Source organism: Babylonia areolata, chromosome 1 (assembly GCF_041734735.1).
Source record: "Babylonia areolata isolate BAREFJ2019XMU chromosome 1, ASM4173473v1, whole genome shotgun sequence".
NCBI lineage: Eukaryota > Metazoa > Mollusca > Gastropoda > Neogastropoda > Buccinidae > Babylonia > Babylonia areolata.
Window position 1 is genome coordinate 97807986 of NC_134876.1, and position 15000 is coordinate 97822985.

A 15000-nucleotide genomic window follows, 5' to 3' on the forward strand; every position below is an offset into this window, starting at 1 on the left:
AAATCTTACCAATCCGTAACTCTCGTGGTATGCCTTTGTGTCTCCCTGTTTCTATTTCCAGCTTATGATTACTACTTCGAAATCTGAAGAAGCTGATAACGTAATTATCAGGCATTTGACATATATTTTTCTCTACCAAATCCACTTTTGAAATTTCGATAAAACGAACATTTACTACTCTCCTCTAGAGCATGTCTCCCTAACGAAAACATAGCTTTTTGGCCCTGTTCATAAATCTTTTTTTTTTTTTTTAGCTTTGTAAAAAGTTCCGTTTCTACTAAATTCGATGCCAAGATATCTAAAAGAGTTGGCAACACCCAAATATGCATCACCAAACTTAAAAACAGGCTTTAGCTTATTTGTAGAATTAAATATCATCACTTTAGTTTTCTTTACATTGACCACTAGTTTCCATTTTAAACAATATTATGAAAAACATTGAGGGACTGTTGTAATCCTTCTTTCGTCTCTGAAAGTAAAATTGTGTCATCTGCATACAACAGTACAAATAATCGCATGTAATTATCTAACTCTGAAATGTTAACATTCAATAAAAGATCAACAGATGGACTCTGATGCTCAGTCAAATACAACTCTAAATCATTGAGAAACAGAGAAAAAAGCAAAGGCGAGAGATTTTCTCCTTGTCGTACACCCTTACAAATGCTAAAGAAATCAGATTTTTCACCATTTAAAAACACACGTGACTTAATTCTAGCATACATGTTCATTATGACACGCAAAATTTTACCATTCACGCCTTCATGGACAAGTTTTTGCCATAACCCACTTCTCCAAACTGAATCAAAGGCTTTTTTAAAATCAACAAAAGTACAGTAAAGTTTCTTCTTTTTCATGGAGAAAATATCAATTGGTGATTTCAAAACGAACATTTGATCTAATGTAGAATGGGACTGTCTAAATCCTGCTTGGGCCCCTGAAAGTATATTGTTTACATTGATATAATCAGTCAGTCTAGCATTTAACACTGTAGTGAATTTCCAACACAGCTGAGCAAAGTTATTCCCCTATAATTATCACAGTCAAGTGTATCACCTTTGCCTTTATACAATGGCAATATCAAGCCGGATACCCATTTTTCTGGTACAACACCTTCGTCCAGTATCTTGTTAAATAATTTACAGTATGTTTCTGTCAGCAAAGGAACGCTGTTAATGATATATTCATTACGAATCATGTCTTCACCAGCACTTTTGCCTTTCTTCAGTCTTTTGATGGCTGAAGTCATTTAATCTTCAGTAATACATGCATTTAAAATATCATCATTATCCTCTAAATTGATAATGTGCATTGCCGTTTTCTGTCAATATGTTCATTATCATTAACGTGAAGGTTGCTTAAATGGTGAAACATGTCTCCTAAGTTTATGGGACATGTTTCTTTTTTCTTTTTAATTCTATTCCATAGTTCTCTTGAATTGCTCTTGCGTAAACTTCGTAGCTCTCTGTGCCATTTTTTTTTTTTCTCCACGTCTTTTTCGCTTTCTTTAAAACTGACTTGTAACACATACACACGCCACAGACAGACAGACAGACAGACAGACACGGTTAGGCAACTAAGTGGAATAGGGAAGAAAATTTTGTACGACATCACAGGCGCTGCATTTATAGAGAAGTCTTATCGTGCGGGGCTTTTGTTTTTTTTTTTCTCTTTCTATTTCTTTCCTTTTTTCTTTCTTTTTTTCCCCCAAACTGCCTGCTGACGTCATGGTTACCATGGTTATGGATGCTAAGGAACTTGAATTGTCCTGACGGCTTTTGTCCCACTTTTCTCTGTGTTTGTGTCGCTCTGTCTGTGTGTATGTCTGTCACTGTGTGTGTGTGTGTGTGTGTGTGTGTGTGTGTGTGTGTGTGTGTGTGTGTGTGTGTGTGTGTGTGTGTGTGTGTGTGTGTGTCTCGTACTCGTACGTGTGTGTGTGTGTGTGTGTGTGTGTCTTTGTGTGCCTCTTCATGTTGTGTGTGTGTGTGTGTGCACATGCTCGCGCGCACACTCACTCACACACACACACACACACACACACACACACACACACACACACACACACACACACACACACACACACACACACACACACACACACACACACACACACACAGAGAGAGAGAGTTGGCAGACGCAACCAGATATCGTCTCTTGAAATTGTTCCCCCACCCCCACCCCCACTCCCACAATGTAAAGACAGTCTGATAATAAGGGGGCAGCGGGGAACATGAAGAGAAAATGATAAATGAAACTGTCACGAAAATAAATACGTTGGAAAGAAAGAGAGATGAGAGAATGGGGTGAGAGACAGAGCGAGGGAAGAGAGAGAGAGGGAGACTTGGGGAGAGAGAGGGAGGGAGAGAGAGTAAGAGAGATATTATTTATACTTGAATACATATGAAAGGAGAGAGAGAGAGAATGAATAAATAAATGAATAAATGAATTTTTATTTTCCAACGGTGAAGACATTAGCACTTTGGCCGACTTACACATCTGCCGTTGTTCTGACAGACGCACAAACATATACGCATATAAATGTTTTATACTGTATGCATGTATAATGTAAAAGTATAACACAGCGTCAAACACAGAGAGAAAGAGGGGGGAGGGGGGGAGGGAGAGGGAGGGGGAGAGAGGGGGGCAGAGCAGGGGACGGGGTTGAGAGAGTGGCAGAGAAGAAAAAGACAACAGATGGAAGTGACAGAGAAAAGACTGAAAATACACAGGAACCAGGAAACATGTCCTGTAGGCACATCACAATGCATCCCCTCCTCTCCCCCCCCCCACCGACCCCCCCACCCCACCCTACCCCCACCCCCGCCCCCCCTAGCATACTTGTGGACAGGTTTCCATTCTCTCATTCCGTTAAATCAGAACAGGCACCACTGAACACCACCGAAGTGACTCAGCAGCAGAGCAGGGTCTCCTCTGGTGTGTGGCCTCCTAGAGACCTAACGCACTGCCGACGCTGGAACTGTGACGGACGAACCCGGGTGTGGCCGTGTATGGAGGAATCTAAATGAGCGGCGTGAGAGTAATGCCACTGAAACGGTGCAGATGATGGGGAAAAAAAAAAAAAAAAGGTTCAATTCTCTTCTTCTCCACATCACGAATACAGCGAAACGGGAGAGACGCTTTTGTGGGTTGTTTTTTTTTTTTTCCTCTCCTACTTCTTCTTCTTTCTGTTCATTTCCCAAATTGCCCAGACTTTAAACGGGCTTTGTTGTCGGAGAAATGGCTGCACCGTTGATGCAAAAGGCAGACAATTTCGTCAGAGTACCGACACACACGGTGGAGTTACAAAGAAAAGAAAGAAAGAAAGGAAGAAAGAAAACATGTAGGAAGCAAGTGTCAATAGATTACAGTCTCATATACGGACGGGCTTTGCTCCCCTCGCCTTGACTGGTAGTCTGGGTGCTGGTCTTTCCTACCAGACGACAAACCGCGGTCCCCCATGCAGCATGCACTAGCACACCAACGTCATCGAAAGCGTTGTACATGGCAGAATTATGTAGAAAAGAAATCTACTTTGATAGTAAAACCAAACTAATACACTTGGAGACAGAGAAAAGGGTGGCACTGTACCGTGGCGACGAGTTCTCCCGTGGGGAGAGCAGCCCGAATTTGACGCAGAGAAATCTGTTATGACAGAAATTAATAAAAACAAATTATGCATCATTGCTCTGCAGTTTCCCTTGAAGACAGCTCAGGGAGATCGCGAATTGAACAAGATGGGTGGTTGTTGTTGTTGTTGTTGTTGTTGTTGTTTAATACCAGACGAATGAGAGAGAAACAGAGACAGACACAGACTGGCAGACAGACAGAGAGACAGAGACATAGAAAGAGAACAGAACGTGATCGTTTCCTGAAATTGCCTCTTCGAAGTAAATACAGTAAGATAAACACTGAAGCCCAAACCGAACAGAAGGAATAAAACTGAAATGAGAATAAGAATAACTTTATTATCTCCAACTGGAGAAATTTGGTCAGGTGCATTATCACAACATAGACAAGTAAACAACATGGGGACCATAACTGTAAAAGTCAACAACAGCTTTCACGAATATTATGAAGACACAAATGTAAAAAATATCACATACACCGTTTCATACATACATCCTCACACTACAGGTAATAACTGGTATTCTTAAAGTAAAAACAGAAAGAATTAATAAACATTATTTTGAATATGATTATTATAAGCATAGCCTACTATATTGCACATTGATTATAATAGATAAGAAAAGAATAAAGATAAATTGCGGAAAACCACAACCAGATAATCAGAACACACCCGCACCCAACCACCCCACCCACCCTACACACGTGGATTACTTGATTAAACAAGAGTAATAAACATATGTTCTCAAATAAAAGCATTTCACATATTCGCTTTTAAAACATTGCAGTTAATTATTACATCGTAATTATTAACAGAAATATATTTAGAATATGGACGTTAGCATTAGACATATTCCATTACACATTCATCCTGCATATTGCACATTATTCATCCTACATATTGCACATTCATAATAACCAATTGTCACGTTTTTAAGCTCAGTAAACACACACACACAAACACACACACACACACACACACACACACACACACACACACAACTAGAACAAGGTACAACCTATCATGCACGGACTTTCACACGTCTCACATGAGAGTGCGCGCACGCGCGCGCGCACGCACGCACGCACGCACGCACGCACGCACGCACACACACACACACACACAGAGTTCTCAAGAGTTTAAAAGGTGGATTGAACGTGGAATAAAAGTCTTCAGAGCTCCGGATTTCAACTTAAAAGTTCTGTAGCGTCGTCCTGATGGCAATAGCTCATAATACTTTGCTAAAATATGGGTGTCGTCAGTTGCTATCTGCCTGTTTTTTTTAACCACTCGACTTTTATACAGCTCTTGATTACTAGCTTGTTTCACTCCCACAATTTTACTGCATACACTCATGACATCGTTCAAAACACGCTTACTCCTCACTCCCAAACTTCCATACCAGCACATAAATGAAACTGTGAGCACGACTCGATACAACATCGATAATAACTTTGAAGAATAGTTGAAGTTATACCAACATTTCTAAGCTTCTGTAAGCAAAAAATTCTAGATTGACATTTCTTATGAATGGAATCAACATTTCTGTCAAAAGTCAGCTTATTGTCTAAGATGGTCCCTAAATATCTATATTCATTGACCCTCTCCACTGTTTGACCATCAATAACAAGGTTAGCTACAAGCAAGGGGTCTTTCCGAAAATCTATTAACATTTCTTTTGTTTTCAACACGTTGAGATCCAGATAGTTTTTTTCTCACACCAGGAACAGAACTTTTTAATTTCACTGAAATAAATAGCATCAGAGTTGGACAGATCTTCAATAGCTGAATCATCAGAATATTTTATGACAGGAATGAAAACGAATACCAATCAAACTGGAGAGAAAAGAGACAGACTGGCAGACAGACAGACAGACAGACAGACAGACAGATGGACATTCAGAGACATGAAAAGAGAGAAGAAGAAGTGTATTCAAACTAGAAACGGGTCTTCCAATGGTATTTCTCCTCATCGCATGCAGCTGGGCATTTTTCCATCGCTATGTCCGTCGCTTCGTCACAAAGACAGCGAAATTGGAGGGACGCTATTTGTTCGCGTTTTCCTCCTTCTTTCGTCGTTCTGCCTCCCTCCACCCCCCACCCCCCTCCCCCCACCTCCCTCCACCCCACACCCCTCCCCCCACCTCCCTCCACCCCACACCCCAGCCCCACCCCCTCTCCAGAAAACGGGCTTTGTCAATGGGAAATTGGCTGCCCCGGTGACGTGAAAGGCAGATGGTTTGGTGGTTAATTGATGATGCACACATCACGGTCCTGTTTGTTTTGGTTGTGGTGGTGTGTTGTTTTGGTGTTCGCAAATTACGCAGGAAGATCACAGAAGGCGTGGTGATAGCGAACGAGTGGTTGCTTTCGTTATTTTTTTATTTTATTTTATTTGTGTTCGTCCTTTTTATTTATTTTTGTACGATTGTTGGATGCTTGTGTTTGTGTGTGTGTGCACGCGGCGCACGGTTGTGCATTGTTGTGTGTGTGTGTGTGTGTGTGTGTGTGTGTGTGTGTGTTCTCTGTTGTGTCTGTGGGCTGGGAACATGACTGTGGAAAATGGACAGGTGAGCTCCCGCCTCTCGCTTCATTCTAACTGTACAGTCAGCCAGTACATCTCCCGCCTCTCGCTTCATTCTAACTGTACAGTCAGCCAGTACATCTCCCGCCTCTCGCTTCATTCTAACTGTACAGTCAGCCAGTACATCTCCCGCCTCTCGCTTCATTCTAACTGTACAGTCAGCCAGTACATCTCCAGCCTCTTACTTCATTCTAACTCTACAGTCAGCCGGTACATCTCCTGCATCTTGCATCATTCTAACTGTACAGTCAGCCAGTACATCTCCCGCCTCTCGCTTCATTCTAACTGTACAGTCAGCCAGTACATCTCCCGCCTCTCGTTTCATTCTAACTGTACAGTCAGCCAGTACATCTCCCGCCTCTCGCTTCATTCTAACTGTACAGTCAGCCAGTACATCTCCCGCCTCTCGCTTCATTCTAACTGTACAGTCAGCCAGTACATCTCCCGCCTCTCGCTTCATTCTAACTGTACAGTCAGCAAGTACATCTCCCGCCTCTCGCTTCATTGTAACTGTACAGTCAGCCAGTACATCTGCCGCCTCTCGCTTCATTGTAACTGTACAGTCAGCCAGTACATCTCCCGCCTCTCGCTTCATTCTAACTGTACAGTCAGCCAGTACATCTCCCGCCTCTCGCTTCATTCTAACTGTACAGTCAGCCAGTACATCTCCCGGCGTTTGACCAACACTGCTGCAAGTCCCCAAAGACATCGTTACAATCCCCAAAGACAGTGTTACAATCCCCAAAGACACAGCGTTACAATCCCCAAAGACAGTGTTACAATCCCCAAAGACACAGCGTTAGATTCCCAAAGACACAGCGTTACAATCCCCAAAGACAGTGTTACAATCCCAAACGTCACAGCATTACAATCCCCAAAGACATAGCATTACAATCCCAAAAGACACAGCGTTACAATCTCCAAAGACACAGCATTACAATCCCAAAAGACACAGCGTTAGATTCCCAAAGACACAGTGTTTCAATCCCCAAAGACACAGTGTTACAATCCCTAAAGACACAGTGTTACAATCCCCAAAGACACAGCGTTACAATCCCCAAAGACACAGCGTTAGATTCCCAAAGACACAGTGTTACAATCCCCAAAGACACAGTGTTACAATCCCCAAAGACACAGTGTTACAATCCCCAAAGACACAGTGTTACAATCCCCAAAGACACAGCGTTAAACAGCGTTACAATCCCCAAAGACACAGTGTTAGAATCCCCAAAGACACAGCGTTAAACAGCGTAACAATCCCCAAAGACACGACGTTACAGTCCCCAAACACACTGCGTTACAGTCCCAAAAGACACAGTTTCACAGTCCCCAAAGATACAGCTTTACAATCCCCAAAGACACAGTATCACAGTCCCCAAAGACACAGCGTTACAATCTTCAAAGACACAGTGTTACAATCCCCAAAGACACAGTATCAGAGTCCCCAAAGACAAAGTGTTACAATCCCCAAAGACACACCGTTACAGTCCCAAAAGACAAGAGTTACAATCCCCAAAGACACAGTGTTACGATCCCCATAGACACAGTGCTACAATCCCCAAAGACACAGCGTTACAGTCCCCAAAGACACAGTGTTACAATCCCCAAAGACACAGCATTACAGTTCCCAAAGACACAGTGTTACAATCCACAAAGACACAGCGTTACAGTCCCAAAAGACACAGTGTTACAATCCCCAAAGACACTGTTACAACCCCCAAAGACACAGTGTTACATCCCCAAAGACAGCATTACAGTCCCAAAAGACACAGCGTTACAATCCCCAAAGACACAGCTTTACAATCCCCAAAGACACAGTGTTACAATCCCAAAAGACACAGTGTTACAATCCCCAAAGAACAGCTTTACAATCCCCACAGACACAGCTGTACAATCCCCAAAGACACAGCTTTACAATCCCCAAAGACACAGCATTACAATCCCCAAAGACACAGTGTTACAATCCCCAAAGACACAGCTGTACAATCCCCAAAGACACAGTGTTACAATCCCCAAAGACACAGCTGTACAATCCCCAAAGACACAGCTGTACAATCCCCAAAGACACAGCTTTACAACCCCCAAAGACACAGTGTTACAATCCGCAAAGACACAGCTGTACAATCCCCAAAGACACAGTGTTACAACCCCCAAAGACACAGCTGTACAACCCCCAAAGACACAGTGTTACAATCCCCAAAGACACAGTGTTACAATCCCCAAAGACACAGCTGTACAATCCCCAAAGACACAGTGTTACAATCCCCAAAGACACAGCTGTACAACCCCCAAAGACACAGCATTACAACCCCCAAAGACACAGTTTTACAATCCCCAAAGACATAGCTTTACAACCCCCCAAGACACAGCTTTACAATCCCCAAAGACACAGCTTTACAATCCCCAAAGTCACAGCATTACAACCCCCAAAGACACAGTGTTACAATCCCCAAAGAACAGCTTTACAATCCCCACAGACACAGCTGTACAATCCCCAAAGACACAGCTTTACAATCCCCAAAGACACAGTGTTACAACCCCCAAAGACACAGTGTTACAATCCGCAAAGACACAGCATTACAACCCCCAAAGACACCGCTGTACAATCCCCAAAGACACAGTGACACAGTGTTACAACCTTCAAAGACACCGCTGTACAATCCCCAAAGACACAGTGTTACAATCGTCACAGCAATAAAACAGGACAAGGGAGTTGGTTGCAGTTCAGTTCCGTTTCTCAAAGAGGCGTCACTGCGTTCGGACAAATCCATATACGTTACATCACATCTGCTGAGCAGATGGCTGACCAGCGGCGAAACCCAACGTGCTTTGTCAGGCCTTGAGGGGAAAAAGGAAGTGAAATAAGATACATGAACAAATAAATGGATAATTCACGAAATTAATGATGAAATGAATGATTCGTTAAATTTGAATGATAATTGAAAACAGAAATAAGACTAAGATAAAATAAAAGTATACAGCCAATAGATAAAGAAATGAAATACCACGAAATGTAGAAAGAAAACTAATAATAATATGAATAACAGTAATGACAAATATAGTTGCAAATAATATTTCTAGAAAAAAAAAATAACAGTAATGATAAGAAGAAGAAGAAAATGCAAGATCACGTTATTAATTCCTCACATGGGAAATAATTGTGCCTGCTCAAACATACATCAAGAATCACATAAACTCAATAAGAATCACACACACAATAAACAAACAAACAAAACAAAAAACAACACAACACGATATACATAGAGAGGAAAGGTGTTGAGTGGGTGTTGGTTACAGCTATAAAAAAAAAAAATTAAAAAAAAAAAAAAAAAAAACGAGTCTGGAGAAGTAGGTGAAGTATTAGGAGGAGTAGAAGTAGTGATAGATTTGGAACAAAACAGAGCCATGAAACTTTTTAACAGTGAAGTGTGCAACCATAGAAACACCGGGAGGAAAGCGGCAGAATGGTTAAGACGCTGATCTACCAATACAGAGAGTCCGTGAGGTTCTAAGTTCGAATCCGGCTTTCATCCTTTCTACCAACTTTGACTGGAAAATCAAACTGAGCGTCTAGTCTTTCGGTTGAGACGATAAACCGAGGTCCCGTGTGCAGCACGCACTTGGCGCACTGAAAAGAAACCATGGCAACGAGAGTGCTGTCCTCTGGCAAAATTCTGCAGAATGAAATTAGTCCACTCTGATAGGTACACAAATTGGTATATATGTATGCACTGAGATATCGTAGGCATGGACCATATATCACAACCTTTACCATGTTATACAAATGGCATGGACGTTGGAGAATTCATTAACTGGCACTATGACTCAAACAATAATAGACTGCACAAACTGCGCTACGGAAAGTGCCTGGGACAACATTTCCAGACAATTTTTTTGAAAATGACCCACAGATCGGGTGCCCTGGATACAGGCCCAAGCCCCAGCTGGGTCGCTGTTTGCCCGTATATTAGTCACACAGAAATACACACACAATGTAAACAATAAATAAACGGTGTGTGTGTGTGTGTGTGTGTGTGTGTGTGTGTGTGTGTGTGTGTGTGTAGACTGCATTCTGTAAAAAGACTTTCGGGGGAACTCAGTTTGTAGTGCCGTACAAAATGTGTTTTTCAGTTTTTTTCGTGTTCCCCTGATTTCCCCACAGGGTGCCTGTACTGAAGGAGGTCGTTAGAGACAGTCCATGACGCACTCTTTCTTCCAACGAATCACTCGTGCCGTTGACGCAGGACAAATTGCGTCGTTCAGCGCGCATGCGCCGTCCCTGAAGTGTCGTCGGAACTTCTTGAAGTGGAGGAGAGAAAGAGAATAACAATATTTACCTTCATCTGCAAACTGGGGAATGGGGGAGACGGGGGGGGGGGGGGGACGGAGGGGGGCTGAAGACTGGGGTGCAGAATGGGACGAACAGTGGAAGAGATCGTTGAACAGAGTTTAATGAGGAAAGGATGGGGGTAATGTGCCAGGGAGAGGGGGCGGAGGGAGGGGGACTCTGTCTCTGTCTCTGTCTCTGTCTCTGTGTGTGTGTGTGTGTGTGTGTGTGTGTGTGTGTGTGTGTATGAACGATAAAACAAAAAACAACAACAAAAAAACAACAACAAAAAAACATTCGACCCATCTGAATGGGTATGAATTCACTTAGCACAGCGATTCGACAGAGAGAGAGAGAGAGAGAGAGAGGAGTTGCCGAAACTACCAGTTCTTTTTTTTTTTTTCTTTTTGTGATTTTGATATAATGATGAGGAACATGAAGATCCTGAAGAAGACATCAAGCTGTTACAATGACGAAAGAGATCATACGGCTGGACATTGCAAATCATCGATTTCAACGACAGTCTCAGGATGCTATTGCTTTTAAAGCTGACATAAATGTCTTCGACAGTCTTTGCCAGGTCGATTACCCAGAATGTGCCGTAACTTTCCTCCTTTCTTCAAGACTTTTCACCACCACCCCACCCCCCTTTTTGTCTCTCTCTTTTTTTTAAAGCCATTTGTTTGGAGGCGCAGTGACAGAATCATTCGGGCATTGGCCTTCTGATCCAGTGTTCACCAGTGATCAGGACTGGAGGCCCTGATTCAGCACGGTGTGGTGTCCTCACTCCACCCTGACCTCGGTGGAGGAATGTTTAACTCACTCAGTACGGCCAGTCCTCTCTTCTCCTCTACACAGACCCCTCGGATGTCCAGTGGGTGTCTGAATGACCCAACCTTTAGCTTCCGTCGTCAGAATTGTGGTATTCTTTGTCAACATTCACCTCTTCAGTATAAGAGCGTTCCACTTGCAATATTTTTGATGATGGTAATTGGGGTGAAACGCTGTTAACGTCGTCTCTTTCGCCGTTCGTATGGAGAGAGTTAAACGGAGGCTGTGGGACCTTAGCATCAGACACATGAGAGCCATGGACACGATGCACAAAGGGACTGACTTTGAACAGACAACGTCGTGGTTCCGTGATGAGATGCAGAGAGGCCTGAGGCCTGTTGGTTTCTCTGGCCTACATGTTCAGAGTGGTGGGGGAAGGTTTACCCAGGCTACATCAGATGATTCTACTGTTAGGACAACACTTGTAAAGCTGGCCATTATGTACTGTTAGGACTTGTAAAGCTGGCCATTATGTACTGTTAGGACTTGTAAAGCTGGTCATTATGTACTGTTAGGACAACACTTGTAAAGCTGGTCATTATGTACTGTTAGGACTTGTAAAGCTGGCCATTATGTACTGTTAGGACAACACTTGTAAAGCTGGCTTCTATGTACTGTTAGGACAACACTTGTAAAGCTGGCCATTATGTACTGTTAGGACAACACTTGTAAAGCTGGCTTCTATGTACTGTTAGGACAGCATTTGTAAAGCTGGCTTCTATGTACTGTTAGGACAACATTTGTAAAGCTGGCCATTATGTACTGGTAGGACAACATTTGTAAAGCTGGCTTCTATGTACTGTTAGGACATCATTTGTAAAGCTGTCTTCTATGTACTGTTAGGACAACACTTTGTAAAGCTGACCATTATGTACTGTTAGGACAACACTTGTAAAGCTGGCCATTATGTACTGTTAGGACAACATTTGTAAAGCTGGCCATTATGTACTGTTAGGACAACATTTGTAAAGCTGGCCATTATGTACTGTTAGGACAACACTTGTAAAGCTGACCATTATGTACTGTTAGGACAACATTTGTAAAGCTGGCCATTATGTACTGTTAGGACAACATTTGTAAAGCTGGCCATTATGTACTGTTAGGACAACACTTGTAAAGCTGGCTTCTATGTACTGTTAGGACAACACTTGTAAAGCTGACCATTATGTACTGTTAGGACAACATTTGTAAAGCTGGTCATTATGTACTGTTAGGACAACATTTGTAAAGCTGGTCATTATGTACTGTTAGGACAACACTTGTAAAGCTGGCCATTATGTACTGTTAGGACAACATTTGTAAAGCTGGCCATTATGTACTGTTAGGACTTGTAAAGCTGGCCATTATGTACTGTTAGGACTTGTAAAGCTGGCCATTATGTAAAGTTAGGACTTGTAAAGCTGGCCATTATGTACTGTTAGGACTTGTAAAGCTGGCCATTATGTACTGTTAGGACAACATTTGTAAAGCTGGCCATTATGTACTGTTAGGACAACACTTGTAAAGCTGGCTTCTATGTACTGTTAGGACAACATTCGTAAAGCTGGCTTCTACATGCTGTTAGGACAACATTTGTAAATCTGACTTTTATCTATCAACTCCCCTTGCTTTATGACGACAACATTTGCCACCAGCTGTGTGTCGCTGTGACAGAGCGATCGATGCAGTGAACGACTGAACACAGAGACAGACACACACACAGACAGACAGATGCAGTGAACGACTGAACACAGAGACAGACACACACACAGACAGACAGATGCAGTGAACCGTACTGAACACAGTGACACACAGACAGACAGATGCAGTAAACGACTGAACACAGAGACAGACAGACAAACAGACAGACAGATGCAATGAACCGTACTGAACACAGTGACACACAGACAGACAGACAGACAGATGCAGTAAACGACTGAACACAGAGACAGACAGACAAACAGACAGACAGATGCAATGAACCGTACTGAACACAGAGACACACAGACAGACAGACAGATGCAGTGAACCGTACTGAACACAGTGACACACAGACAGACAAACAGATAAACAGAGAGGGGCGGAGAACTGCAGTGAACGACTTGACAAAGGTGGGAGAGAGAGAGAGACAGAGAAAGAGAGGAAGAGAGAGAAAAGAGCAGTAAACGACTTCACAGAGATGGGAGAGAGAGAGAGACAGAGAAAGAGAGAGGGGGAGAGAGAGAGACAGAAAAAGAGAGAGGGGGGAGAGAGAGAGACAGAAAAAGAAAGAGGGGGAGAGAGAGAGAGACAGAGAAAGAGAGAGGGAGAGAGAGAAAAGAGCGGTGAACGACTTCACAGAGAGAGATGGGAGAGAGAGAGACAGAGAAAGAGAGAGAGGGGGAGAGAGAAAAGAGCAGTGAAGGACTTCACAGAGAGAGATGGGAGAGAGAGAGGGACAGAGAAAGAGAGAGAGGGGGAGAGAGAAAAGAGCAGTGAAGGACTTCACAGAGAGAGATGGGAGAGAGAGGGACAGAGAAAGAGAGAGAGGGGGAGAGAGAGGGACAGAGAAAGAGAGAGGGGGAGAGAGAGGGACAGAGAAAGAGAGAGAGGGGGAGAGAGAGACAGAGAAAGAGAGAGGGGGAGAGAGAGGGACAGAGAAAGAGAGAGAGGGGGAGAGAGAGACAGAGAAAGAGAGAGGGGGGGAGAGAAAAGAGCAGTGAACGACGTTACAAAGGTGGGAGAAAGAGACAGACAGAGAGAGACCGGACAGACAGAGAAAGAGAGAGGGGGAGAGAGAAGAACAGTGAAGGACTGTACAGAGAGAGAGGAGAGAAAGGAGAGAGAGAGGGACCCAGTCAGAGAACTGGAACTTCACAATGACTAAGCCATCCTGCCCGTGTCACGAGGAAGAGGGGAAGAGGGAGAGGGGGGGAAAGGGTGTGTACAAAAAAAGCACTTCCTAACAAAGGGAATCGACAGATGTCAAACGGTGAGGTAGAGTGGGAAAGCGGGCGAGAGGGGGGGGGGTGCATTACTTTAATTAACCACACACAGGCAACTTGAGCTAGGGGGGGTGGGGTGGGGGGGTGGCTGACCGGTGGGCCTAGTCATACCACATGCACTCGGCAGGTCACAGATGCTCAACATTCTGACAGTGACATCCAGTGCCTGAAATGGGAAGAGGCACACATTGAGTTTATGATGCGTCCATGAAATGTACATGAGGTGCATATGAAAGAAATGCGCGCGTGCATGTGTGTGTGTGTGTGTGTGTGTGTGTGTGTGTGACTGAAGACTGAAGGGTGAAGATGTTTTATTCATAAAGGCCATAGCCCCTTAGAAGGGAGATAAACATGAAAGTCGCGTACAAATACACAGAATGTTCAAGTTGTTACGAAGGCACTTCGCCGTTTAAACGCTTTATACAGATAAAGAGTGAATTGTTTAACAAGACTTTCGTTTGTAGATGACATTAACAAGACGAGTTTGAATAAACAAGGTTGTTTGAAATATTTTTTCTGCAATTAATTGTTCTCTGATATCTCTCAATTCTGCACAATCTAGCACAAAATGGACTTCATCTTCCTTTGATTTTTTTGCATAATGGACAAATCATATCAGAAATAATAGACTGTCTATAACGATACCGATGGACAAACAATTCAGAAACAC

At 43.2% G+C, this 15000-nt stretch overlaps 1 protein-coding gene across 1 annotated transcript in view; it reads left to right on the forward strand.

The window, feature by feature from the left end:
* Positions 1-15000, forward strand: part of LOC143294404 (dual 3',5'-cyclic-AMP and -GMP phosphodiesterase 11-like) — a 244310-nt gene that overhangs the window by 200061 nt on the left and 29249 nt on the right.